The sequence below is a fragment of the Triturus cristatus genome, chromosome 2_1 (genome assembly GCF_964204655.1).
Source record: "Triturus cristatus chromosome 2_1, aTriCri1.1, whole genome shotgun sequence".
Lineage (NCBI taxonomy): Eukaryota > Metazoa > Chordata > Amphibia > Caudata > Salamandridae > Triturus > Triturus cristatus.
This window is the reverse complement of record NC_140581.1, coordinates 1,161,613,064-1,161,619,180: the sequence shown is the minus strand read 5'-3', so window position 1 is coordinate 1,161,619,180 and position 6,117 is coordinate 1,161,613,064. Positions and strand designations below refer to the sequence as shown.

The following is a 6,117-nucleotide window of genomic DNA, read 5'->3' as shown; positions in this document are numbered from 1 at the left end:
ACTGTGCAGCATGAGGCATAAGCGTGCACCAGGTTATGTGCGTGAAAACCAGCATGTGGGAAACCAGCATTAAAGTGTGCTGTGCAGCGTGAGATATAAGTGTGCACAAGGACCCGTGCCTTAAAAACAGTATTGTGGAAAACCAGCATTAGAGTGTGCTGTGCCGCATGAGACATGAGCGTGCACCAGGGTCAATGTATGAAAACTATCATTAGTGTGTGCTTTGCTTTGATCAGTGTGTGAAAACCAGCCATGTGGGAAACCAGCATTAGAGTGTGCTGTGCAGCGTGAGGCATGAGCGTTCACCAGGATCCGTGCACGAAAACCAGCTGTGTGGGAAACCAGCATTGGAGTTTGCTGTGCAGCATGAGGCATGAGCGCGCACCAGTATCTGTGTGCGAAAACTAGCCATGTGGGAAACTAGCATTTGAGTTTGCTGTGCAGCACGAGACATAAGCGTTCACCAGAACCTGTGCATTAAAACCAGCCCTGTGAAAAACCAGCATTAGTGTGTGCTGTGCAACGTGAGACACGAACGTGCACCAGGATCTGTGCGCAAAAGCCAGCCATGTGGGAAACCAGCATTAGAATGTGCTGTGATGCGTGGAACACAAGCGTGCACCAGGATCCGTGAATGAAAACCAGCATAAAAATGTGTGCAGTGCTACGTGAGACACAAGCGTGCACCAGGATAAGTGCATGAAAAATACCCCTGTGGAAAACCAGCTTTACTGTGTACTGTGCAGCATGAAACATGAACGTGCACCAGAATCTGTGCATAAAAACCAGACATGTGGAAAAGTAGCATTAGAGTGGGCTGTGCAGAATGCGACACAAGCGCGCACCTGTACAAAAACCTGCCACGTAGGAAGCTGGCACCAGAATGTTTGCCATGAGCCACCAGCGTGCACCAGGATCCGCGTACAAACAAAGGCAGTAAGGGAACTAGTCCCAGAATGTGTGCTGTGTAGCCTGAGACACGAGCGTGCACCAGTATCTGCGTACGAAAACCAGAAATGTGAGAAATGAACATCAGAATGTGTGCCACCAGTGTGCACCAGGAACCATGTATAACAAGCATTTGCAATGCAATAGGTGTCACATTTGCCAGAGTTTAAGCTATTGGCATTGTAAATGACAATGACTTTTATTTATCTGTTTTGCTAATTAACACGTAAATAAAAGGCATCTACATTTACAATGTCAATAGTTCTAGCTCTTGTAAATGCGAGACCTATTCAAAGAAGTGGCCGCCATTAACACTGGCTGCTCGGAAAGTGAAAACACGCATGGCACACTGAATGTTGCAGGAAAGCATGGTGTGCCTGCAGTAGGAGAAACTCATTAAAGAAAATAGTGCTTATAGACTAAAAAAGACGTACCGTGTAACAACTGAAGTAAAAGGGACAGTCCTATTGGGAGGTTACAAATGAAGACAAGGCGTTACTAAGGAGGGACTTACAAGCCTATTAACGAATCAGAAGCAAGCATTTACGAAGGACAATGACAAAAGCCAGTGTCAAATGTGGGAGGAGAGTGGGCGGGGCTTCTATTCCATGCTCCAATACATCATGCCACAGAGTAGCGCATGCGCTACCCACGCTCAACCCAAAAAATAAGTAAAAAACATTGTCATTTACAGCGCCACTAGCATTTTACGAAGGACAATGACAAAAGCCAGTGGCAAATGTGGGAGGAGAGTGGGCGGGGCTTCGATTCCATGCTTCAATACATCATGCCACAGAGTAGCGCATGCGTTACCCACGCTCAACCCATAAAATAAGTAAAAAACATTGTCATTTACAGCGCCACTAGCACTAACTTTAACAAAAGTATGAGACTGATTGTGTTGCCAATGCTTGTTTAATTAGCATGGACACAAAAAGACAGGGCAGGTGGTAAAATGCCAAGTATGTTGTATGAGTCAAACTGTTATTCAACTTATTTTGCAAGTTATATGTTTGTCATTAACACCTTCCTTATATGAAAATCAAAACACTTTCTATCCCCATTTTAATACTTACCTTTTTTCATTGCCTTTTTTTTTACCTTTACCCTTTAATCTTTCGCTCGTTTTGATATTATTTTCCCCCTTATTTGAACCCTGACAATTGTTTCTATTCTCTTCCCCTCATGTTATTTCGTTACGATTCGATATGCTTCAGCAATAGTTTCTTTGCTTTCACTATGTGTATTAATTAATTGACATTTCCATTACGATTCCATTACGATTCATTCTCTCTATTTATTTCTGTCTGTCTGTCTTCGTGCAAAAGCAGGCGATTTATCGCCAGAGCCGAGTTTGGCATCCTGTTGAATCGTGTATCCCCCTAACTCAGCCCGAGCAGTGATCAGCTGCTTCTGTCTGAACCTGCCCGGGCTGAGTTTCGTTTCCGGAAAGAGCCGAAGAGAAGGGGATACACGATACCGTGGGGATACCTGATATTACACAACAGGAAATTGATCATGCCACTGGCGTCAATTCAGATACACTTTTGAGGATGCGCTTAACATTAAGTGAAGTGAGTTGAAGTAAATGTAGTGTCGCGGTCTAGTCTTTGCCGAGCACGTGACCACCGCAAGGCATCGTGGGAGTGACGCGCCGGCAAGATTACGACGGCAGAGCGAAGAGAACGGTGGAGCCCCCCCTCTGAGTTATACTAATAAAGAATACGGCACAAGCATCCAGCCTTCCGCATCTTCATTACCGGTGTGAGGGGCGGCATCCTACAGTAAATGCAAAGACTGAGTAGTCTGACTCTTATTTCGATGTATGATTCTGTGTTAAGGAAATTTTGAATTTGGTACAAGAACACTTGTAGTAAAGACTGTTTGATTTGGCCTTTTTTATTCTACACGTGGACGGTCCAAGCCGCAAAAACAGCTGAACAAAACACCAAATATGAATAGGAGGAAATGCACTTAGACAAAAAGAGTGGCCAAAGATGAAGGTACAAAATATTCCTGGTATTATCGGACTCTGGATTTAGCACAGTTTTTCACTAAGACTACACATCTTGCAGGCGTATACATGAAGCCGTGGGCATTGGCACAATTAGTTTGTGATAACCTGGCTTTGCTACAAGCAGGCCCGGTTCTAGCGAGTGGGCCGGGTGGGCCAGGCCCACCCAAACATGAGCCTTGGCCCTCGCAGTGAGGGCTTGAAGGCAGGCACGCAACGCCATTTGGCTCAAAGTGCTTCAACCCCCAGTCGTGTGTTTCAGCCCAGGCTGAGACAGCTTCCCTGGCGCGCACACACACAAGACAGTTTTTGAGATTATCGCAGCCACACCCGAGTACTTCACAGGTCTTTAAAAGACCATTTACATGTTAATGAGGCTTTGTTTATTTCTTCACCCCTTCATCTCCACATGGCGAAAGGGACAAATCCTTTTTTTGACAAAGGTAACCTTTGCCTACTGTCCTGCTGTGTGGATATTTCTTTTTCTATGCAGTGCAGGAAAAAAGAAGTTTGTTTATTCCTATTCACCTTTCCTGGCCCCTACAGCTGCTTATCACATCAGGCTGTGACACAAAGTTTGACTAATGGAGTAGGTAAGATAATTTGTTACTATTTGTTTTTCGGTTTAAAATGTGCACAGGACCAGCAGGACACATACTTCGTGTGTGCTTCAGTTAAACAGTTTTTATCATTATCATGGCCAGGACAACAATAAGACAATACAAAATGCCCAGATAACTCTGGTGATTAATGATCCTGCTGGAGAGCAATAATTTGTCTGTTAGTAGTTTTTAAATGCAGATGAACTTTAGTTTATGTGGAAGCTCAGTGGGTTACTGCCTTTGTCACAGAGATCCTTGTGTTCCTTGCAGTTCAGAAGTTACAATCCTAACATAGGACAGTGACCAATGAACGGTCATCAAAGAGCTGCATACAAACATGAATGGTATAGTTAAGTAAGTAAGTAAAATACTTTATTGTATAGTTAATTAAAAACCATTACAAAATATAAATACGACAATATGTTAAAACACAAAAGGATTTACACTACTGTGAAAGTAAAAACAGATGTCCTTCTACTGTAAGGAATGACATGTTCCAAATTCAACAATTTGTTAGTGTTTTTTGCTTTTTCTCAAAATGTTCAATAAATGTAATTGTCCTGCAAATAAATTGTGGGTCTGCTGTACATGAGATATGTATGACAGCGGACCGACATGTACGTATTCCATGCTCCTTGAACTTGGTTTTCAGCCAATTCCGACGTTCCTGTGTGAGAGCCGGGCAGATACAAATTAGGTGGATAAAATCTTGTCTTGCTGCGCCACATAACTCGCACCCTTCACTTTCTTGGGGCTTCCACTTTGGGTGCTCGGCATTGGTTGGCAGATTACCCAACCTTATATTAAGGTATTTACGTTTAATAAAAGGCGAAAATGCAAGGTCCAAGTAGAGCGCCGGCACTAGTTTTTTATAGGAATGAATTGTCATCCAGGCGTGTGACCGGTGGCTAAAAGCTATTTTGTCGTCCAACAATGAGTGTCTAATGGCTGCCTTCCTAACCAACTGTTTAAATGAGGGTACTGGGAGCTTAGTTTCCCAGAGGCCAGCCAAATTTGTTGACTCTATTGACATTTTAAGATACTTGGCGTAATTTGAATTTGGATTTTTGGTGATTGTTTCCCACATGGCTCGATAGAGCATGATCTCTTGGTTCATCCAGACGTCGTACCAAAATTTTATGGTCTCATACTTTCTCAGCAGCACTTGAGTTTTCAGGCCGAATTCCACTCTTACTTGGGCCGGTGATGCTTATAGATTTTCATTTGCGTTTTATCCAAAAGTTGTGCACTCTTGCCATAATGCAGTATGCTCCCATAAGCTATCATTGGAATTAATTTAGCTTTCATAATTGTTAGCAGAGGCGAAACCAAGGGACCTTTAAGTTCAGTTGCTAGGCTCATGAAGGCATGCATTAAGGCCATGCCCTTCTTTTCCATGCTGATGAATTGTGCCTGGAAATTAAGACGCTTGTCCAGCAATACCCCAAGATACTTGTAACTTCCAACCGCTTCCAGTTTAACGTTTTCTACTGAAAAGGTTGGTGGTAATTTATGGCGTCGGGTTATGACCATGGTTTTTGTTTTGGTGCTATTTATTTCTAGCATGTTCTGCTTTGTATAGCGGGTCAGCTCCTGGTATAGTTAGAACTTCACTTTTTTTGTTTTGTGATATAGTTAGAACTTCCTCAGTCTTTCATTATTCTAATGTTGCTAAAATGAGTATGTTTGAGCAGATATACATTTTTATCAGTAAAGCTGACCCCATGGAATACTCTTTAAATCCTAAGGTTGTGTTTCCCCAGACCAAACCCCAACCAGTATGGATGACATGTGATTCATACACCTTGTAATCCTCATTGGCTTATGTGACATTCCCTGTAGACTGATTTATATACTTGTATGATTCATTGTCTCTGTATAATGTGTGCGTGGTCTAAAGTACTGACACACACTACACTGATATGAGTTGCGCTATACAACAAATGAAATGCATATGAGAGAGGGGCTACGTAAAGATGAGGGGCACTGTTGGAGGGTGGCAGTGAGGGAATCTGAGGAGGAGGTAGTGGGAGGGGCTATGGAGCGAAGAGGGGCACTGTTGGAGGGTGGCAGTGAGGGAATCCGAGGAAGAGGTCATGGGGTGGTGGGGGGAGCTAGGGAGAGACGAGGGGCACTGGTTGAGGGTGGCAGTGAGGGGATCCGAGGAGGAGGTCATGAGGGGGAGGGGCTATGGGGAGAAGAGGGGCACTTGTGGCTTGTGGCAGTGAGGGAATCCGAGGAAGAGGTCAATAGTGGGGGCCATGGAGGGATGAGGGGCACTGTTGGAAGGTGGTAGTAAAGGTATTTACGGAGAAAGAGGTTATTCGTGTGGCGCCAAAAAAGACTTTCGCATTAGCTCTAAACCCGACCCTGTCATGGCCTTTCTGTTTTTGTTTATTTAATTAGCAGTCCGGTCATAAGGGCTACTGTGGAACATACTTTAAAGTGCAAGCTAATTATATTTACTGCTATATTCAATGTTTTAAGTTTGAAGGTGATTTTACTAATGTTTTTACCGGGAAAAATTAAAGTGGAGCCCGATGGTGCCGGATA

The 6,117-nt window shown here is 43.6% G+C and overlaps 1 long non-coding RNA gene across 2 annotated transcripts in view; it reads left to right on the top strand.

The window, feature by feature from the left end:
* Positions 1 to 2,585: 2,585 nt before the first annotated feature.
* The window catches only part of LOC146866514 (uncharacterized), a 30,372-nt gene continuing 26,840 nt past the window's right edge, over positions 2,586 to 6,117 (top strand). The window contains exon 1 of one of the 2 annotated variants that reach the window (XR_014971895.1): positions 2,586 to 2,951. This is a non-coding gene — a long non-coding RNA (uncharacterized LOC146866514). Of the gene's footprint in view, positions 2,952 to 3,340; positions 3,556 to 6,117 lie in introns of those variants that run through there. The other variant, XR_014971894.1, reaches the window with a different exon arrangement.